The sequence below is a fragment of the Oncorhynchus keta genome, chromosome 31 (assembly GCF_023373465.1).
Source record: "Oncorhynchus keta strain PuntledgeMale-10-30-2019 chromosome 31, Oket_V2, whole genome shotgun sequence".
Taxonomy (NCBI): Eukaryota; Metazoa; Chordata; class Actinopteri; order Salmoniformes; family Salmonidae; genus Oncorhynchus; species Oncorhynchus keta.
The window spans coordinates 11,664,012-11,685,574 of NC_068451.1; the positions used below are offsets into that span (position 1 = coordinate 11,664,012).

The window sequence follows — 21,563 nt, forward strand, 5'->3', positions numbered from 1 at the left end:
CATTGTATCTCAGCAGATCTGTTTGATGCTTTTGTTTTGCTGACTGTTCTCGAAAAAGCACAGACGTAAACATTTTAGGATTAGGATTCAACGCAACACAGTCTCTCCAATACAGTGACATGTGCGTAATGGTGTCTGCTAATCTATGCTAGGGTTTGAGTCATAGAACATCTCTCTAATTCTACGTTAAATCAGGGTAGTTGCTATTGAAAAACAAATCAAGTGGTCCCTATGTCAACTGTATGTCATCCCTATGTCTAATTTCCTCAATCATAATGTTGTACTTCTTATTTTCTTCATGACTCTTCAACTCAACTTGTGTCTTGTTTTGGGACCAGAGTATTGTGGGAACCTCTACTTGAGTATTCTAGATGATGTGTATCGACATCGGCTGATCTTCTCATGACACTGCCAGACATCAGCTTTTACACATACACAACAAGGCCAAGAGGTCACGAATCTTTGAAAATGTTTGTGGACCATTAGAAAACAAAAACAACCCCAGCTAAACACTGTGATGACCAATGATTAACAACTGACAAAAGCATTTGTGTCTTAGTCAGGGATGGGCAACTAGTGGCCCGTTTTTGTAGACCCACGGAGCAACCTAAAAATAAATACAAAAATGTATATTTTAAACTCAGTCGGGGTCTCAATTTACTGTTGAGAGTGAGAATAGTAGAATTTCGAAATTTGGTCGTGCATCAGATGTTTTTCTCTTGTTATGACAGTCACTTAGGGCCCCAACAAAATGTCACTTAGAGCCACCAAAAGGCTAGGGCTGGCTCTGACTGCGTGTGTGGGTATGGATGTGGGTATGGTTGTGGGTACGCAGACCGGCGAGCCACTGCGGCCCCTCATGATGAGTTCAGATGGTGGCCCCCAGCCCCATCACAGTTACCCATCCCTGGTTTAAGTTTATCAACTGGCCACTAGTTGAACTTTTATGGCAAAAGATAAAAGACCAAAAATAATTTATTGAACTTGACCTGTTCTTAACTTTGATATATCACTTTTGGGTGTCTGTTTCTTTTAAAATGTTATTGAACCTCAGGAAATCTGTTTGATTCGGTCAGCCTTTTGGATATGATTCAACCCAACCCTTCTCAGCAACAGCCTCTTCAATACAGTAACATTCTGTATACTTAATGATGTCTGCCATTCTATGCCACGGTTTGAGTCATAAAACACTTCTCTAACGCTTTGTTAAATCAGAGTAGCTGCTATGGAAAAATAAAACAGAACCTACGTCTGTATGTCAACTCTATTGCCTCACACTTCTCTTCTTCTGCCTCACATACAGGGCCGGACTACCGCATCTGGGGCACTGGGCCACCGACCTCCAGGGGAAATAAGCCATGGTGCAGAGAGAAAAATGTGCAGTTTTATAATACTATTCTACACATTCTGTCATAAGGCTGACAGAACATTTTGCCGTTTTAAAGCTAATTTCCAGCAATTCTACACATTTTGCTATCATATGCTATCTAGGGGAAAGGAGGGACACGCACCATATTATTTTTTTGTCAGGCAACGGGCCCAAGGCCTGTGTGTGAGCAGGGCCGGATTACCGAACGGGCATACAGGGCACACATATTGCCACCCCCCCCAAAAAAAAAAGAAAAAGGTTGGGGGATTGGGCCCCCAAATAACAGATGATTGGGTCAGGAGGTCTACGTGATGGTCTACGCTACTCCTAGAGAGCAGCTTAGCAGTCTGATAAACCAGAGTTGGCGTGTATGTGTTAGACTCTATCCCTGTAATGTTGGTCATGTGGTTCTGGTGTAGAAAGCTTATGTCATAGGCACTGTCGATAAGGCGACACTGAACAGACTGAAATAGATAACGGAGGGAGAGTTGATAAGGGTACCATGGCAATGATGTTGTTTTGGGCCTTATTAGAACATCAACATGAGCTCTACACATGGCCAAACAGTCAGCCATGGAATATGTGACTTATGGTGTTGTTAAGCTAATACTTGAAGCTAGTTCATGCATGATCATTCAGACCTAATATATCCAAATGAAATAAAATCGAACTTTATTTGTCACATGCACCGAATACAACAAGTGTAGACCTTACAATGCTTACTTACACAACAGCGCAGTTCAAGAAGAGTTAAGACAATATTTACCAAATGAACTAAAGTAAAAAATAAAAAATAATACAAAGTAACACAATAAAATAACAATAACGAGGCTATATACAGGGGGTACCGGTACCGAGTCAGAGTGTGTGGGAGTCCTGGATAGCAGGAAGCTTGGCCCCGGTGATGTACTGGGCCGTACGCACCACCCTGTCAGGAAGTTCAGAATCCAGTTGCAGAGGGAGGTGTTTAGACCCAGGGTCCTTAGCTTAGTGATGAGGTTTGTGGGCACTATGGTGTTGAACGCTGAGCTGTAGTCAATGAACAGTATTCTCACATAGGTGTTCCTTTTGTCCAGGTGGTAAAAGGCAGTGTGGAGTGTGATTGAGATTCCGTCATCTGTGGATCTGTTTAGGCTGTATGCGAATTGGAGTGGGTCTAGGGTATCTGGGAGGATGCTTTTGATGTGAGCCATGACCAGCCTTTCAAAGCACCTCATGGTTACCGACGTGAGTGCTACAGGGCGCTAATCATTTAGGCAGGTTACTTTCGCCTCCTTGTGCACAGGGACTATGGCGCTCTGATTGAAACATGTAGGTATTACAGACTTGGTCAGGGAGAGGTTGAAAATGTCAGTGAAGACACTTGCCAGTTGGTCCGCGCATGCTTTGAGTACACTTACTGGTAATCTATCTGGCCCCACGGCTTTGTGAATGTTGACCTGTTTAAAGGTCTTGCTCATATTGGCTACCGAGAGTGTTATCACACAGTCATCCAGAACAGCTGGTGCTCTTGTGCATGCTTCAGTGTTTCTTACCTCGATGCGAGCATAAAAGGCATTTAGCTCGTCTGGTAGGCTCGCAGCTCGCGTCTGGGATTCCCTTTGTAGTCCGTAATAGTTTTCAAGCCCTGCCACATCTGACGAGCGTCAGAGCCAGTGTAGTAGGATTCAATCTGAATCCTGTATTGACATTTTGCTTGTTTGATGGTTCGTCTGAGGGCATAGCGGGATTTCTTAAAAACGTCCAGATTAGTGTCCTGCTCCTTGAAAGTGGCAACTCTAGCCTTTAGCTTGATGCAGATGTTGCCTGTAATCCATGGCTTCTAGTTGGGATATGTAAGTACGGTCACTGTGGGGACGACGTACTCAATGCACTTTTTGATGAAGCCGATGACTGAGGTGGTATACTCCTCAATGCCATTCGATAAACATATTCCCGTCTGTGCTAGAAAAACAGTCCTGTAGCGTAGCATTCACATTATCTGACCACTTCCGTATTGACCGAGTCACTGGTACTTCCTGCTTAAGTTTTTGTTTGCAAGTAGGAATCAGGAGGATACAATTACGGTCAGATTTGCCAAATGGAGGGCGGGGAAGAGCTTCGTATTCATCTCTTTGTGTGCAGTAAAGGTGGTCTACAGTTTCTATTCCTCTGGTTGATATGATATATTAAGTTCGCCTGCATTAAATTCCCCGGCCACTAGGAGCACCGCTTCTGGATGAGCATTTTCTTGTTTGCTTATGGCCTTATAGAGTTGGTTGAGTGTGGTCTTAGTGCCAGCATCGGTCTGTGGTGGTAAATAGACGGCTACGAATAATATAGATGAGAACTCTCTTGGAAGATAGTATGGTCTACAACTTATCATAAGATACTCTATCTCAGGCGAGCAATACCTCAAGACTTCTTTAATATTAGACATCGCGCACCAGCTGTTATTGACAAAAAGACACGCACCCCCACCCCTCTAGACGTAGCTTCTTCTCTGTTCTGCCGGTGCATGGAAAATCCCGCCAGCTCTATATTATCCGTGACGCCGTTCAGCTACGACTCGGTGAAACATTAAGATATTACAGTTTTTAATGTCCTGTTGGTAGGATAATCATAATCATAGGTCATCAATTTGATTTTCAAATGATTGCATGTTAGCAAGTAGAACGGATGATTCTCAGAAGGCAGCCCAGCCTGCGCTCTCTTTTTCTCCGGCTTTTCTTTACGCAAATTACTGGGATTTGGGCCTGTTCCCCCCGGGAAAGCAGTATATCCTTCTCATCGGACTCATTAAAGGAAAAAGCTTCTTCCAGTTTGTGGTGAGTAATCGCTGTTCTGATGTCCATGTAAAACGTCAGTCATCCTCTTCGGGGGCGTCATCTTATAGATAAGGTTGGTATCAATGCCTGGCCAACTGAAACGTGTACTGACACTCTGGGAACATATTCTCTCTTGTTGTGTTGGGCATTTGGCCAAGTTGAGGCCTCTCTCTCCTCGTTGAGTACATCCCTGCGGCATTGCTCCACAGTGAGGGCTTGTGTGTTCTCGTCTGCAACCAGCTAGCCACACAGTGTAAACTACCTCTAGGGCCGGCACACTCCAGACCATAACCACAGGCAGAGTGACTGTGGTTTCGCTGGTCAGAGAAAGTGTAGGGGTCCTCACAAACACAAACACTCCGGAGTACTCTAGACAGAATAAAAACACATGCACATGTACATGTTTAGTACACCCCAAAACACTCACCTCAGATTAAAAAAGCACTGTTCAGGGTATAAATAGTATTTTCTATGCAAACTTAACGATATGAAATGGTGGAAAACCTAAAATGGAGGCCCTGGCTGAGGTTTTGGAGGGACATGACCATACAGAGCAGTAATTATATGCGCCGTAATGTACTGGGGTCATAATGTATGCAGAGACACTTGGGCTTCTTGTAAATAAAAAAGGCTTTCCACAAACCATAACCAGAAAACACAGGCTTGAAGAACACGGTAGAAAGACCACACCGTTGGCATTATCGTGAGACCATCGCTTAGAAGGCTCCAGTAAGAGTTCAGGATTCTGAACATGTAATTACCATAGAATCAAGTGGTATTATTTTAGAGACCATATGTAATTACCATAGAATCAAGTGGTATTATTCTAGAGACCCCATACGTGTACAGTGAGCTTTCATAGTGAATGAACCTCCATGCTGGAGACAAGGTGTTTAGTACAGTTTAGTTGGTATAACAGAACAATCCACTAATGGTATAACCCCATTCATAACCGAATCCTCCGCTGTAGATTCACATTTACCATAATTATCCTCAAGAAATACTGTAGCATCCTGACATACAGGTCTTGAATAACGAAACAATAAATATATACATCATTTGAGATTTTCACAATTACACAATTTGTGTTATGACTTCTAGACATCCTTATAATCATAACCATTGAAACAATCACAGGAATGTTGATTTTTCTGCTGTGACAGCATGAATCATCATCAGTAGCTTGCTTGTTCAGAACTACCCCTTCCTTTGCTCTTCCTGCCATACCCCGTAGTAAAATCCCCTCTCCTACTACAATATGGTGGTGACATTACAACAGGACGTTCCCTATAGTCTGAAGGTCTCTGTGGTGCCCTGGACCCCACAAGCCTATTGTTATACTACCCGTTGAGTCACTTCACACATGATGCCATGATCAAAAAAGGCCTTGGCGTCTGACAGTGAAGAGTTATGAGTCTGTAAGGTGTGAAGTTTTTTTTTTGAGAACAAGAAAAAGGGATTATAAACTCGGATATCAGTCAAACCTCTACACATCACCCTCCTCATAATGTCGGACTACACATGCACTACCGTTCAAAAGTTTGGGTTCACTTAGAAATGTCCTTGTTTCTGAAAGAAAAGCACAATTTTGGTCCATTAAAATAACATCAAATTGAGTGTAGTTTTTTTATTGGAATATCTACATAGGCGTACAGAGGCCCATTATCAGCAACCATCACTCCTGTGTTCCAATGGCACGTTGGGTTAGCTTATACAAGTTTATAATTTTAAAAGGCTAATTGATCATTAGAAAACCCTTTTGCAATTACAGTGGGGCAAACAAGTATTTAGTCAGCCACCAATTGTGCAAGTTCTCCCACTTAAAAAGATGAGAGAGGCCTGTAATTTTCATCATAGGTACACTTCAACTATGACAGACAAAATAAGAAAAAAATATTATTTCCCACCATAATTTGCAAATAAATTCATTAAAAATCCTACAATGTGATTTTCTGAATTTTTTTCTTCTCATTTTGTCTGTCATAGTTGAAGTGTATCTATGATGAAAATTACAGGCCTCTCTCATATTTTTAAGTTGGAGAACTTGCACAATTGGCTGAAAACTGTTGTGCTGATTAAAGAAGCAGTAAAAGTACCCACAAAACACCAGTCTCAACGTCAACAGTGAAGAGGCGGCTCCGGGGTGCTGGCCTTATAGGCAGAGTTCCTCTGTCCAGTGTCTGTGTTCTTTGGCCCATCTTAATCTTTTCTTATTATTGGCCAGTCTGAGATATGGCCTTTCTTTGCAACTCTGCCTAGAAGGCCAGCATCCCGGAGTTGCCTCTTACTGTGGACGTTGAGACTGGTGTTTTGCAGGTACTATTTAATGAAGCTGCCAGTTGAGGACTTCTGAGGGGTCTGTTTCTCAAACTAAACACTGAAATGTACTTGTCCTCTTGCTCAGTTGTGCACCGGGGCCTCTCACTCCGCTTCCTATTCTGGTTAGAGCCAATTTGCACTGTTCTGTGACGGGAGTAGTACACAGAGCTGTACGAGATCTTCAATTTCTCTTCAGCAATTTCTCGCATGGAATAGCCTTCATTTCTCAGAACAAGAATAGACTGATGAGTTTCAAAAGAAAGTGCTTTGTTGAGCCTTTTTGAGCCTGTAATCGAGCCTGTAATCGAACCCACAAATGCTGATGCTCCAGATACTCAACTAGTCTAAAGGTCAGTTTTATTGCTTCTTTAATCAGAACAACAGTTTTTCAGCTGTGCTAACATAATTGCAAAAGGGTTTTCTAATTGTCACTTGTGCTCACCCTCCAGCCTCTAGGTCACCAGGCTGCTCGTTATGGCGCACATCTGTCACCATCGTAACACACACCTGCGTGTCATCACTCACCTGGAGTCACTTCCTTGATTACCTGCCCTATATATGTCACTCCATTTAGTTCCTTCCCCAGGTGTCATTGTTTCCTGTTTGTGCGTTGTTTGTGTTTCTTGTTTCACAACATGAACAATGTCTACACTGTATTTCTGATCAATTTGATGTTATTTTAATGGACAAAGAAAATAGCTTTTCTTTCAAAAACAAGGACATTTCTAAGTGACCCCAAACTTTTGAACGGTAGTGTATAAATGTATGTAATTCCATAAACAAAAGTGGACTTCATCATAAAGAATGCATATGGTACTTTATAAACACAAGTGATTGTCATATACAGTTGTGGCCAAAAGTTTTGACACAAATATACATTTTCACAAAGTTTGCTGCTTCAGTGTCTTTAGATATATTTGTCAGATGTTACGATGGACTACTGAAGTATAATTATAAGCATTTCATAAGTGTCAAAGGCTTTTATTGACAATTACATGAAGTTGATGCAATATATGCAGTGTTGACCCTTCTTTTCAAGACCTCTGCAATCCGCCCTGGCATGCTGTCAATTAACTTCTGGGCCACATCCTGACTGATGGCAGCCCACTCATTCATAATCAATGCTTGGAGTTTTATCAGAATTTGTGGGTTTTTGTTTGTCCACCCGCCTCTTGAGGATTGACCACAATCCATTGATTGACCACAATGGGATTAAGGTTTGGGGAGTGTCATGGCCATGGACCCAAAATATTGATGTTTTGTTCCCCGAGCCACTTAGTTATCATTTTTGCCTTAGTGCAAGGTGCTCCATCATGCTGGAAAAGGCATTGTTCATCACCAAACTGTTCCTGGATGGTTGGGAGAAGTTGCTCTCGGAGCATGTGTTGGTACCATTCTTGGCTGTGTCCTTAGGCAAAATTGTGAGTGAGCCCACACCCTTGGCTGAAAAGCAACCCCACACATGAATGGTCTCAGGATGCTTTACTGTTGGCATGACACAGGACTGATGGTAGCGCTCACCTTGTCTTCTCCAGACAAGCTTTTTTCCGGATGCCCCAAACAATCGGAAAGGGTATTCATCAGTGAAAATAACTTTACCCCAGTCCTCAGCAGTCCAATCCCTGTACCTTTTGCAGAATATCAGTCTGTCCCTGATGTTTTTCCTGGAGAGAAGTGGCTTCTTTGCTGCCCTTCTTGACACCAGGCCATCCTCCAAAGGTCTTTGCCTAACTGTGTGTGCAGATGCACTCACACCTGCCTGCTGCCATTCCGTAGCAAGCTCTGTACTGGTGGTGCCCCGATCCCGTGGCTGAATCAACTTTAGGAGACGGTCCTGGCGCTTGCTGGACTTTCTTGGGCGCCCTGAAGACTTTTTCACAACAACTGAACCGATCTCCTTGAAGTTCTTGATGATCCGATAAATGGTTGATTTAGGTGCAATCTTATTGGCATCAATATCCTTGCCTGTGAAGCCCTTTTTGTGCAAAGCGATGATGACGGCACGTGTTTCCTTGCAGGTAACCCTGTTTGACAGAGGAAGAACAATGATTCCAAGCACCACCCTCCTTTTGAAGCTTCCAGTCTGTTATTCGAACTCAATCAGCATGACAGAGTGATGTCCTCGTCAACACTCACACCTGTGTTAACAAGAGAATCACTGACATGATGTCAGCTGGTCCTTTTGTGGCAGGGCTGAAATACAGGGGAAATGTTTTTGGGAGATTCAGTTCATTTGCATGGCAAATAGGGACTTTGCAATTAATTTAAATTCATCTGATCACTCATCATAACATTCTGGAGTATTGCAAATTGCCATCAAATGATGTTTGAGGACCGTAGAAGTCCTGTTACGAAATCAATTCTCCTCCTTATGATCACCCAAGTCTAGAAAAGTCATGCCTGTTTTATGACCACACCGTAGTCTGAAACTGTGCACATCTGGATTTACTACACTGGAGGTGGCATATTCAAAAAAACTCTCTGCCTCTCCTACTTCCTCAATTTTGCGGTCTGTCAATCAATACCCAATTAATTGTGGCCATAGAGCAGCACTGGTACAGTATTCCAATAATGTTTTGCTCTGTATTTTCTCACTAAGGGAAACAGCCAAGCATAATGTACTTTAACAAAAGGAAATGCTGAACTGATGTGGACAGCAAAAATTGCCTGGCCATCAAAGAAACCTTGATCAAACATCCACATAAACACAGATGTGCACACACAGAGACCAACAGTGACTTCATGGAGGGCCTCACATGCCCTCCCCCACAACAAGTGTGTGCACGCACACTTTCCATCTCTATCCACTATCCCCTTTCCCTTGGTTGAATCCCATGCAGATTTCATACTACTAGTCCCATGTGTTTGCTGCAGTCCCTTCTCCAGTGGCAAGGTGTGGTAGCAACCCCCCTCTGCCTTGGCTAACACTAAAGCAAACAGAACCATGGTCTCAACAGGACACACAGCAGCCCTGATAGGTACAATAACACAGATTTGGATGTTACAATATACCTTAGTTTAAGTATTTCTACAATACAGACATTGTAATTCCTAATATATAAGTTTCGGTGCAATGCAGATCTTTAGAAAAACTAAAGACATCTCAAGGAATAAATAAAGATTTTCAACATTTAGTGTAACATACACTGATCCTTCAGAATCCCATGGTTGAGTATCTGATTCAGTGTCCTCTTCAATAACACATGGTTCAAGCACCACACATTTCATGCCATGGGCATTTAGCTTTAAAGGCCTAATGAAGCCGTTTATATCAATATTAAATCATTTCTTGGTAACAATTAAGTACCGTACTTTAATAGATTTCCATTCAAATGGGCAAAATTGTATGTAAGCAAAAAACTATCTCTCAAGGAAAACATTTGCTAGGACTGTCTGCGAATGCTCAGAGTGGGAAGGGGAAAACTGAAAACTAGCTGTTATTGGCAGAGAGGTTTAGAACTGTCTTTGTTATTAGTCTATTAATCAATTTACCCCATGTCGCCATGGAAAGCCCAAACTCCCTCCCATGAAAACCTGCTAATTAGAAGGTCCTGTGTATATTGTATTTTCAACCAGCAACTATCAGGAAAAACCACTGATCACATTTGTTCATACTTTTACATTGTTCATTTCATAAGCTCTTTACAATATGATACAAAACAGAAGTTTGACTGCACTGGGCCTTCACATTTTTTTTTTAACTTCACAGTTCCATGAAACTAAGAGCAATTTACGATAACAGACTATGACCGCGCAGCATCTGCTTTCGATTAAGACAACACTTCTAATGTAACTGCCTGGCCAGTTTATTTGCAGTCAGTGAGACAGGCGCGAGTTGGAACCCATTTGAGTAGCTGTTGGTATATCTTTTCTCTGTGGCTGTTGTTGTTTTTCATCTTCTTTAAATTTACAGGATGAGTTCTGGGCATCATTTCCTGTTTGGGGAGTAATAATGGTGTCCCATCTGGGCATTTATTTACCTCATGTACCCCCTAAATGTAAAAAGCCTGCAGGGTATGTGGTTAGGTCATTATGCATAATGCATGAAGAGACATAGACCTAAACACATGCAGGCAGATGTGCATCTACAGACTCGTCCCTCTGTCTGCATTATGGCTGAATGACTGCACATCAGAAAGGTACTGTGACATGCTAGCAAAAATAACTCAATGGGACAGTAACCAGGGAAAGAACTAAGAGTGGGATGCATATCATAAGGTACTTGTCTCTTTCTTTCTCTATCTCTACTACCTCTCTGTTTTTCCAGGAAGTTCAGTCTGGGCCAGTAAATTCCTCTCAGTTAAACCCAATAGATTTACTGGCCTGCCTCTGGCCTTCGGTGCACTGCCTTTGGAGGACGAGGAGGAAATCTGCTCCTTATTAATGTGATTCTTTTATCGCAGCTTTTTCTTCACAGAACCAAAATATATCCCTCGTTCTGAGCATTTGGAAGTCAAAGACCAAACTCATTTTTTTTATTTTGTCACTTTAGAACTTGAGCCACGTGTGCTACCCTGAAGGTGAACCCTTAGAAATGTTCCTATCCTTTGTCTTTGCGACTATGCTTTTCACAGCTGTGGTGCTGTAACCTATTTCGAGACCTATAGGTGGCAGCATTACTTTTTTCACTTCGGCTCCAAAACATAAAAGCGATACATTCAGCAAAGAGTAAGAGGAAAATACAGCCATGTGGTCATTATGCAAAATGTAATCATATGGTAAAACAAATGCTTTGTGTCACACCTGCAGGTCTGCTCAACAGAACAGGAAGGCAGGGGGCGACCTGGAAACAAGGGCCAGATGCACACCACCGCCACCACACAGGACGTCCTGGGCAAATAACGCGGGGGGCAGTCAAGGAAGGAGAGGGGCCAGGAGCATCCCTTCCTCTTTGGGTATGATCTTAGCCAATCAAGGACACGGCAAACAAATGTAACACTTTATTTTCATGTGTGGAAAGTGGGAACTAATCAGTAGAGATCTGAACTTATGTAAAAAATCTATAAAAAATAAGTTGAAGTGGAAATGCAGCATGCACTAATGGTAGCCTAACAACTAATAACTATAAATGGCTATAGCTTTGAGTAGGTACCAAGTCATTTCCTTGTAGTTAACACACTGTAAAAGTAAGTGTTACTGCTTCTTCCTTTCCTTCAGCACTACTTCAAAAGCATCCTTTAAATGGGGTCATCTTGATCATATACAGTGCCTTGCGAAAGTATTCGGCCCCCTTGAACTTTGCGACCTTTTGCCAAATTTCAGGCTTCAAACATAAAGATATAAAACTGTATTTTTTTGTGAAGAATCAACAACAAGTGGGACACAATCATGAAGTGGAACGACATTTATTGGATATTTCAAACTTTTTTAACAAATCAAAAACTGCAAAATTATTCAGCTCCCTTAAGTTAATACTTTGTAGCGCCACCTTTTGCTGCGATTACAGCTGTAAGTCGGGGTATGTCTCTATCAGTTTTGCACATAGAGAGACTGACATTTTTTCCCATTCCTCCTTGCAAAACAGCTCGAGCTCAGTGAGGTTGGATGGAGAGCATTTGTGAACATCAGTTTTCAGTTCTTTCCACAGATTCTCAATTGGATTCAGGTCTGGACTTTGACTTGGCCATTCTAACACCTTGATATGTTTATTTTTGAACCATTCCATTGTAGATTTTGCTTTATGTTTTGGATCATTGTCTTGTAGGAAGACAAATCTCCGTCCCAGTCTCAGGTCTTTTGCAGACTCCATCAGGTTTTCTTCCAGAATGGTCCTGTATTTGGCTTCATCCATCTTCCCATCAACTTTAACCATATTCCCTGTCCCTTCTGAAGAAAAGCAGGCCCAAACCATGATGCTGCCACCACCATGTTTGACAGTGGGGATGGTGTGTTCAGGGTGATGAGCTGTGTTGCTTTTACGCCAAACATAACGTTTTGCATTGTTGCCAAAAAGTACAATTTTGGTTTCATCTGACCAGAGCACCTTCTTCCACATGTTTGGTGTGTCTCCCAGGTGGCTTGTGGCAAACTTTAAACGACAGTTTTTATGGATATCTTTAAGAAATGGCTTTCTTCTTGCCACTCTTCCATAAAGGCCAGATTTGTGCAATATACAACTGATTGTTGTCCTATGGACAGAGTCTCCCACCTCAGCTGTAGATCTCTGCAGTTCATCCAGAGTGATCATGGGCCTCTTGGCTGCATCTCTGATCAGTCTTCTCCTTGTATGAGCTGAAAGTTTAGAGGGACGGCCAGGTCTTGGTAGATTTGCAGTGGAATGATACTCCTTCCATTTCAATATTATCGCTTGCACAGTGCTCCTTAAATGTTTAAAGCTTGGGAAATCTTTTTGTATCCAAATCCGGCTTTAAACTTCTTCACAACAGTATCTCGGACCTGCCTGGTGTGTTCCTTGTTCTTCATGATGCTCTCTGCGCTTTTAGCGGACCTCTGAGACGATCACAGTGCAGGTGCATTTATACGGAGACTTGATTACACACGGGTGGATTGTATTTATCATCATTAGTCATTTAGGTCAACATTGGATCATTCAGAGATCCTCACTGAACTTCTGGAGAGAGTTTGCTGCACTGAAAGTAAAGGGGCTGAATAATTTTGCACGCCCAATTTTTCAGTTTTTGATTTGTTAAAAAAGTTTGAAATATCCAATAAATGTCATTCCACTTCATGATTGTGTCCTACTTGTTGTTGATTCTTCACAAAAAAATACAGTTTTATATCTTTATGTTTGAAGCCTGAAATGTGGCAAAAGGTTGTAAAGTTCAAGGGGGCCGAATACTTTCGCAAGGCACTGTAGGTCATTCTATCATTTAAAAAAAGATGTCTCAATATGGACTCTACTAACTCATGTGCTCGCTCACCTCTTATAAAACACAGGTGCCAAGCTGTCTCTTCACGCAAATAGTTTGTTTGTTCTGCTCTGTTTATCTGCCAGGGTGCAACAAGAAAATGAAGTTAAAACATCCCCAGTCTCCCAAACCCCCACAAGTCCACATTCTCATAGCTCTTTCCCTCGCTCATCGCTGTGGAGCGCAGGGAGACAGAACTAGGACAAACAATAGGAAGCAGATAGGAAACATCTTGCCTGTAAACCCAGGTCTGCATTCCAACCTTCCTTTCCTCTGACAAGTAAACACAACTGAGGAGGGATTCTGGCGGGAAAAACAATCCTCTACCAACACCATCATACCCATCCTGGCATTGCTGTACCCAGAATTTCCAAGAGCAAATCCACTGGGATGCTAACATAGACTGGTGCTTTGAATAATGGTGATGTTGACGAGGGATACTCTCTCATTCTGCATTTCTCTGTGACTAACTCTCCCTTTTATTACCTGACCTGAATAATGGAAATGTTTGTGAGCGGAGGGGATCTCATAAAATGCATGATGGAGAGCCATGGAGTCACTGCTCCACACAGCTGGTGGACGACTGGGTTGGCTGTAGGTCAGGAACTGGGAAAAACATCAAGTGGGGCTCTACCAATTCATGTCACTGGGGTGCCAAGCATGACATAACAGTTCTTTATTTTAGCATTCAGAAGTCACATTATATTATAAATATGACCTCTTATCCAACAGTTGAGAAAATAAATGGCTCTTGCTTCATTTACATAAATGACCTCACACCAGCTGCTGAAAGAAACGAAGAGTGGAGAAAGCACAGCCGTTTTCTCAAGACGACTTGAGAAAGCAATGAGACGTTAAAGGGAATACATTTCCTCCCTCCACAGCTCAGGTTTCTGTTTGCTACAGCCTTCCTCTATAGACACCGCATGAAACGAGAGGCACCAGAACAGGCCCCCAAATCTTAATTACACGTCTCCACCACCCCCTCCACAATACCACCCTCCCTACCCAACATCACCCACCCACCCAACCAACCAACAACACAAGCAGCTTCAAAGACACTCACCACAGTACAAGTCCTCTGTGGTCACTCCATTAGCCCTTTCCAGTCCCCTCCCCCGATCCTCTATCCAACTGTTCTTTATGAAAGTTTATTTGAGCCAGAGCCTATAGTAACTGTCCATGTTCCACAGCAAAACCAGTCCAAAACCACATCTTGCATGGCTGCAGTCGTATCTGCTCCAAATGATCTGCACGGCTGCAGAGCATATGGAGTTGAGACTTATACAATCATGTCGTAGGAATATTACATCTCTGTCACCTTCTTTTGAACGTGCCATTGCTTTTTGCTGTTTTCCATTACGATGATTTATCTGCACAAAAGTCTGAAAAGACAAGATTGACCAATCATCAAATCAAGTCGAGTACTCATTTTAATATTGACAATCACTTTGGCAGGGAAAGAAATCCTTGGGAGGTTTATGAATCAACTGGGAGTTTGCTGTGTAGATTTGACAACATTAAATCTGCCGGACTACGATGTGAAAAAAACTTGTAAGAACCTCCCAGGCCCTCTATACAGTACAACCATTAATCCACCTTCTATATAAACAATGTTTTGAGTCCATAAAGTGACATGTTTGGATAAAAAACAAGCAAGGATCCACAACTACAATCTCAACTCAATAACAACACACAAATGGTGTGTGGCCTGGTATAAACCTTTCATGAAAAGCCCTAGCTTTCAAAAGAAAACACATAGAGACCCAGTGTACTCTGTGGCGTTACAATAAACCTTTACAAAACAGAGGGTTTCTGCCATTTGGAAGATCAACGTGAAGTAAATATACTGTAACTACCTCATCTCTACTCGTCCTATTTCTACCTCGGCTCTGGTGTGTCTGGCCAGTGTCATCCCAAATCAAAACACCAGACCTCCATACTTCACCTCTTGGATGGAGAAACAGATGGTCATAGAAGGCCAGTCTAAGGAGAGCAATGGAGAAACTCCAGCTGCTTGATTGAAGAGAGGAATCTGTAGTTAGACCACAGACAGAAAAGAGATCTTCATACCAAATCTTCATACAGTACTGACTGATGTCAGTAACAGTCTGTAGACAAACAGACACGTATCCAAGAGGTGTACTGTAAATATGCAGAGCAGTATGTATGGACATCAGACAGAAAAATCCACACGGAATCTCGATTTATCCACTGGGCACACGCTGGTTGAATTAATTATGTTTCCACGTCAAACATATGCTATCTGAGCAGCTAACCGATCGCTGCAGCTGTATATAGTCCATCGGTAAAAAGCCCACCCAATTTACCTACCTCATCCCCATACTGTTTATATTTATTTACTTTTCTGCTCTTTTGCACACCAGTATCTCTACCTGCACATGACCATCTGATCGTTTATCACTCCAGTGTTAATCTGCAAAATTGTAACTATCCGCCTACCTCCTCATGCCTTTTGCACACAATGTATATAGACTCCTTTTTTCTTTCTACTGTGTTATTGACTTGTTTATTGTTTACTCCATGTGTAACTCTGTGTTGTTGTCTGTTCACACTGCTATGCTTTATCTTGGCCAGGTCGCAGTTGTAAATGAGAACTTGTTCTCAACTAGCCTACCTGGTTAAATGAAGGTGAAATTAAAAATTTAAAAATAATCAAATAAGATTTCTATGAAATTGTATTGAACCAACGTGGAATAGATGTTGAATTGACGTCTGTGCCCAGTGGGTATCTAAAATTGTAAAGAGGTCAGCATACTACAGACAAATATCAATGTGTTTTCCTGAGGATTTTGGTGAGCTGTCTTAAAGACCACAGTAGATGGGAGTTTAGGTGCTGTCAGGTCCAGGTGGCAGCGGCTTACTGTGTAAATCACATATCCTATCTTTCCTTTCCAGGTGTTGAGTGTTAAAGTGTTTCTATGTGCAACAGCGCCAGGTTCTCCCAAGAGCCTCCATTCACAAGATCTCTTTGGGTACTACACTGGAGGATTTTAGGCCAGTTCGCAGTCCTAAGGTAAAGCTGGGTGAAAAACAAAGCCATATAGCTTACCTTTATAGCAATAAGAAATAGCCATACAAAGAGTACAGTTGAAGTCGGAAGTTTACATACACCTTAGCCAATTACATTTAAACACAGTTTTTCCACAATTCCTGACATTTAATCCAAGTAAAAATTCCCTGTTTTAGGTCAGTTAGGAGCACCACTTATTTTAATAATGTGAAATGTCAGAATAATAGTAGAGAGAATGATTTATTTCAGCTTTTATTTCTTTCATCACATTCCCAGTTGGTCAGAAATTTACATACACTCAATTAGTATTTGGTAGCATTGGCTTTAACTTGTTTAACTTGGGTCAAATGTTTTGGGTAGTCTTCCACAAGCTTCCCTCAATAAGTTGGGTGAATATTGGCCCATTCCTCCTGACAGAGATGGTGTAACTGAGCCAGGTTTGTAAGCCTCCTTGCTCACACACGCTTTTTCAGGTCTGCCCACAAATTTTCTAGAGGATTGAGGTCAGGTCTTTGTGATGGCCACTCCAATACCTTGACTTTGTTGTCCTTAAGCCATTTTGCCACAACTATGCTTTCAAATTTGCTTGGGGTCATTGTCCGTTTGGAAGACCCATTTGCAACCAAGCTTTAACTTCCCGACTGATGTCTTTAGATGTTGCTTCAATATATCCACATAATTTTTCTTCCTCATGATGCCATCTATTTTGTGAAGTGCATCAGTCCCTCCTGTAGCAAAGCACCCCCACAACATGATGCTGCCACCCCCGTGCTTCACGGTTGGGATGGTGTTCTTCAGCTTGCAGGCCTCGCCCTTTTTCCTCCAAACATAATGATGGGCATTATGGCCAAACAGCAATATTTTTATTTCATCAGACCAAAGGACATTTCTCCAAAAAGGATGTTCTTTATCCCCATGTGCTGTTGCAAACCGTAGTCTGGCTTTTTTATGGCTGTTTTGGAGCAGTGGCTTCTTCCTTGCTGAGCGGCTTTTCAGGTTATGTCAATATAGGACTCGTTTTACTGTGGATATAGATACTTTTGTACCTGTTTCCTCCAGCAACTTCACAAGGTCCTTTTCTGTTGTTCTGGGATTTTTGCATCTCTAGGAGACAGAACGCGTCTCCTTCCTGAGTGGTATGACGTCCGTGTGGTCCCATGGTGTTTATACTTGCGTACTATTGTTTGTACAGATGAATGTGGTACCTTCAGGCATTTGGAAATTGCTCCCAAGGATGAACCAGACTTGTGGAGGTTTAAGGTTTTGGCCAATTTCTTTTGATTTTCCTGTGATGTCAAGCAAAGAGGCACTGAGTTTGAAGGTAGGCCTTGAAATACATCCACAGGTACGCCTCCAATAGACTCAAATGATGTCAATTAGCCTATCAGAAGCTTCTAAAACCATGACATCTTTTTCTGGAATTTTCCAAGCTGTTTAAAGGCACAGTCAACTTAGTGTATGTAAACTTATGACCCACCGGAATTGTAATTCAGTGAATTATAAGCTAAATAATCTGTCTGTAAACAATTGTTGGAAACATTACTTGTGTCATGCACAAAGTAGATGTCCTAACCAACTTGCCAAAACTATAGTTTGCTAACAAGAAATGTGTGGAGTGGTTGAAAAACGAGTTTTAATGACTCCAACCTAAGCGTATGTAAACTTACGACTTCAACTTTATATGTGTCATCCACAGAGGAAATGTGCTCCACATAGATATGAAAGCCACTGGGTGAGACAGATCCGCCAGATCCATCTCCACGTTTCGTTGCCCTGTGATTGTCCTATTTGGTATGTTTCCAACTTGACAGACTACACATGGAAGAGTTGAAAGTTAGTTGACTCAGTCACTCAGGCCGTGTCACAATGTGTCGCACACTGCTAGAAGTGACAACCACCTCATCTCCATGTTTCATTGCCATTAGTCATGACTCTTGCCTTGCCACAACATAGGCCTCAAGGTCAATTAAGATCTTGGAATACCCCAGAGGCACTTAATAAAATGAAAAAGTGGCACCCTCTTTGAAACAACTTGAACGCTAAACCAATCAACTGCAAGCCTGATCAAACAATACCCATTAAGATGGCACTCTATGATAGTCAGATCATGCATTGCATATCAAGACTATAGGCTAATCCTTTTAACAAAATATGAATTGACCTGGTTTAGTTATGAAGACTGAGGATATGGCTATGCCCCAGCAAACATTAATGACAAGAAATACTCACAAAATTGGCACTCCAAATATAAATGTTCAGTATTCACGTGTTATTTTCTATCTACTAATATACATGGTAATAAGCAGGCATGTCAGGATGTACTACTTACTGTATGTGCTGTACTTCAGTGAAAAAAGCAAGACAACAGTATGGGAGAGAATTTTAAAAATCATACAGATCTAAATATGACCGCCACAGTTTGAATAATCTGCAAATATTCAGGCATAATCATAATCTTGGTTTTACAATAGAGACTTTATCGTTTGTTTTCTAAACACATATGTTTTCTGTACTCACCTGAGTGAAAAGCATTTGTTGTTTATCCACTGTATTTGCGATCTCAAAGTAGGCTACCTCAAGATATTATAACAAATTTCCAGCGGTGAAAAATGAGTTCCAGATGAAGTCAGTGAAGAAAGAGCAGTAGCATAACTTCACAACTTCAGTGCATTGGTTTCAGCCGCATCCATCGGGGGAGGGTCTGTCGTCGCAGATTGTGGATTGAGAGGAGGAGAGGCAAGTAGCGAATTGAAAAACTGTGACAGGAAAGAAGAACGAGAGAAGAGAGAGAGAAAGAGAAAGAGAAAGAGAAAGAGAAAGAGAGAGAGAGAAAGAGAAAGAGAAAGAGAAAGAGAGAGAGAGAGAGAGAGAGAGAGAGAGAGAGAGAGAGAGAGAGAGAGAGAGAGAGAGAGAGAGAGAGAGAGAGAGAAGAGAAAGAGAAAGAGAAAGAGTGAATAGAATAAGTATAGAATAGTAAACATTTGATTGCAATTAGACTTTTCACAATAAACAAAAACGAAATTGGCAAATTGATTTATTATCTTGTTGAAGGCCTAAAGTATATGGTTAGTACATTTTCAGTGGGATTGAACTAATACAGCAGGTGATCACGTCAAAGTGCACATTGGAGTTTTATTCAATTCTTTGTCATGATCGCTATTCATTACTGTAGGCTAGTTTTGAGATCTGAAGAAGTGGATGAGATATGATTAAGAATTTGTGGTTCAGATTGTAAGTAAGGACCAATCGGCAATGAATACTCGATGGGAAACTAAATAACTCATTGCATGCTAGGTAGACAGAACATCAGTTTGCTACGACTGGCTCATATGGAGGACAGACCGAGTACATCCGTGACATCATCTAGACGCAGTATTTGTTGAAGACATCTTTAAATAATTTTTCACCACTGTACAGAACCAATAATTCAACATAGTAGGCCTGGTGTTGTAAAGGTTTAGTCGTGTAAATGTACTCCTGTTGAAAAATGACAATATGCACACTGCACATTATACCTTATTTTCCTCTTCTTTCTTTCCCCTTGGGGTTTTCCCCTCCTCAGTAGGGCACTGAGTTTCAGGACAGGAATGTTAAACATGACCAGACAGTGGACACACGTTTTATTGACATTGGGTATTTCTGGCTCACAATATATGTTGTGACTGCTGTGCTAACCGTGTGTCTGGGTGGTATATAGGGACTGTACGGCAGCAAGAGAAGAGTTTCCTGGTAAACAGTAGGCTGGTGATGATAACTGGGGACTTCAGGACGTGGTTTTTTCCTACCGCCGAGTGTTCACACAGATAAACAGCACAGCATGGTGGGTTAATGGTGCACACATCCTTGTCGTGAGGAAACCAAGAGCCCAAGGAAAAAATAAAATGGTTTCCTGTAGGCTGGAGTGCCCAACCAGGGCCCTATGAGGCAAAGCCTGAGTGGACTCCTGTAGGATGGAACTAATCATGTCCACCTGCCGGAAGTGCACTAATTGAGCCAGGGGACGCAGTTAGAATGGAACTGTAGCCTATGTCTCTACACAAACTCAAAAGCTAAATTAAAATCAATTGAGCTCATGCCATGCAGAAATTCATGGAATAAGACATATTACATATTATGTAAAGATGTACTTGATCATGGCCCATCTGTTGATTTTCAGATTGCTCTCTCTCTCTCTCTCTCTCTCTCTCTCTCTCTCTCTCTCTCTCTCTCTCTCTCTCTCTCTCTCTCTCTCTCTCTCTCTCTCTCTCTCTCTCTCTCTCTCTCTCTCTCTCATATGACCCCTTGTGGGTTATGAAAGACTTACTCATGTGGCAAGCTGCTGCTTTAAAATATTGTGATAAAATATGATATTAATTATAAATCATTGACATTTTCAAAGCATGATAAGTAAAACAATTACAATGTCTTCCCATAGGCTCCATTAATTGTAAGAAACATGCAACATTTTTATAAACAGGATGGGTATAAGTTGGAAATGTTGGGAAAACAGCTGTTGAGGAAAACGTTATCACAATGCAATATTCTCTGGGGCCCTAACATGGGGTTTCTCCATTGGGGCCCTAGGAAGCAGGTTTGCAAGAACAAGGGGGCAGGTAGGCCCACTGTCAGAACTGTGACAGGCTAATCAAGAGTCCACTGTCGGAAGGATATAGGGTACATTCATTTCAAATGACTGTAGTTTCAAAACAGGAGGTTTGTGGCATCTTAATTGGGGAGGATGGCCTTGTGGTAAGGACTGGAACGGAATAGGTGTAATGGTATCAAATGCATCCAACACATGTTTTCCATGTGTTTGATGCCATTACATTAGCTCCGTTCCAGCCTTTGTTATGAGCCGTCTTCCCCTCAGCAGCCTTCTGTGAGTTTCACATATGTATTGGGTAAGGGTTGGTATTGGAATGGCAATGCAACACATTCTCTGCTCAGTTTGGCTGACAAGTACAAAATGTACCAATTAAATAATGATTATTTGCAAGTTCAAAACCACTTCTAATCAACTAAAACTGGAAACAAGTTCAGAACGTTGCCGATTCTGCACGTTGGGGGTGTAATCATTAGTCCAAACCAGTGGAGGCTGCTGATGGGAGGATGGCTCATAATAATGTCAGGAACGAAGTAAATGGAATTGCATTAAGCATATGGAAACCATGTGTTTGATTTATTTG

General features: G+C 41.8%; 1 protein-coding gene across 1 annotated transcript in view; it reads right to left on the reverse strand.

Annotated features, from left to right (window-relative positions):
* The window catches only part of LOC118364430 (platelet endothelial aggregation receptor 1-like), a 40,706-nt gene extending 21,570 nt beyond the window's left edge, over window positions 1-19,136 (reverse strand). The window contains exon 1 of the mRNA XM_035745959.2: window positions 18,916-19,136. The gene's annotated coding sequence lies outside the window, so the exon portion shown is untranslated. The remainder of the gene's footprint in view (window positions 1-18,915) is intronic.
* Window positions 19,137-21,563: the final 2,427 nt, after the last annotated feature.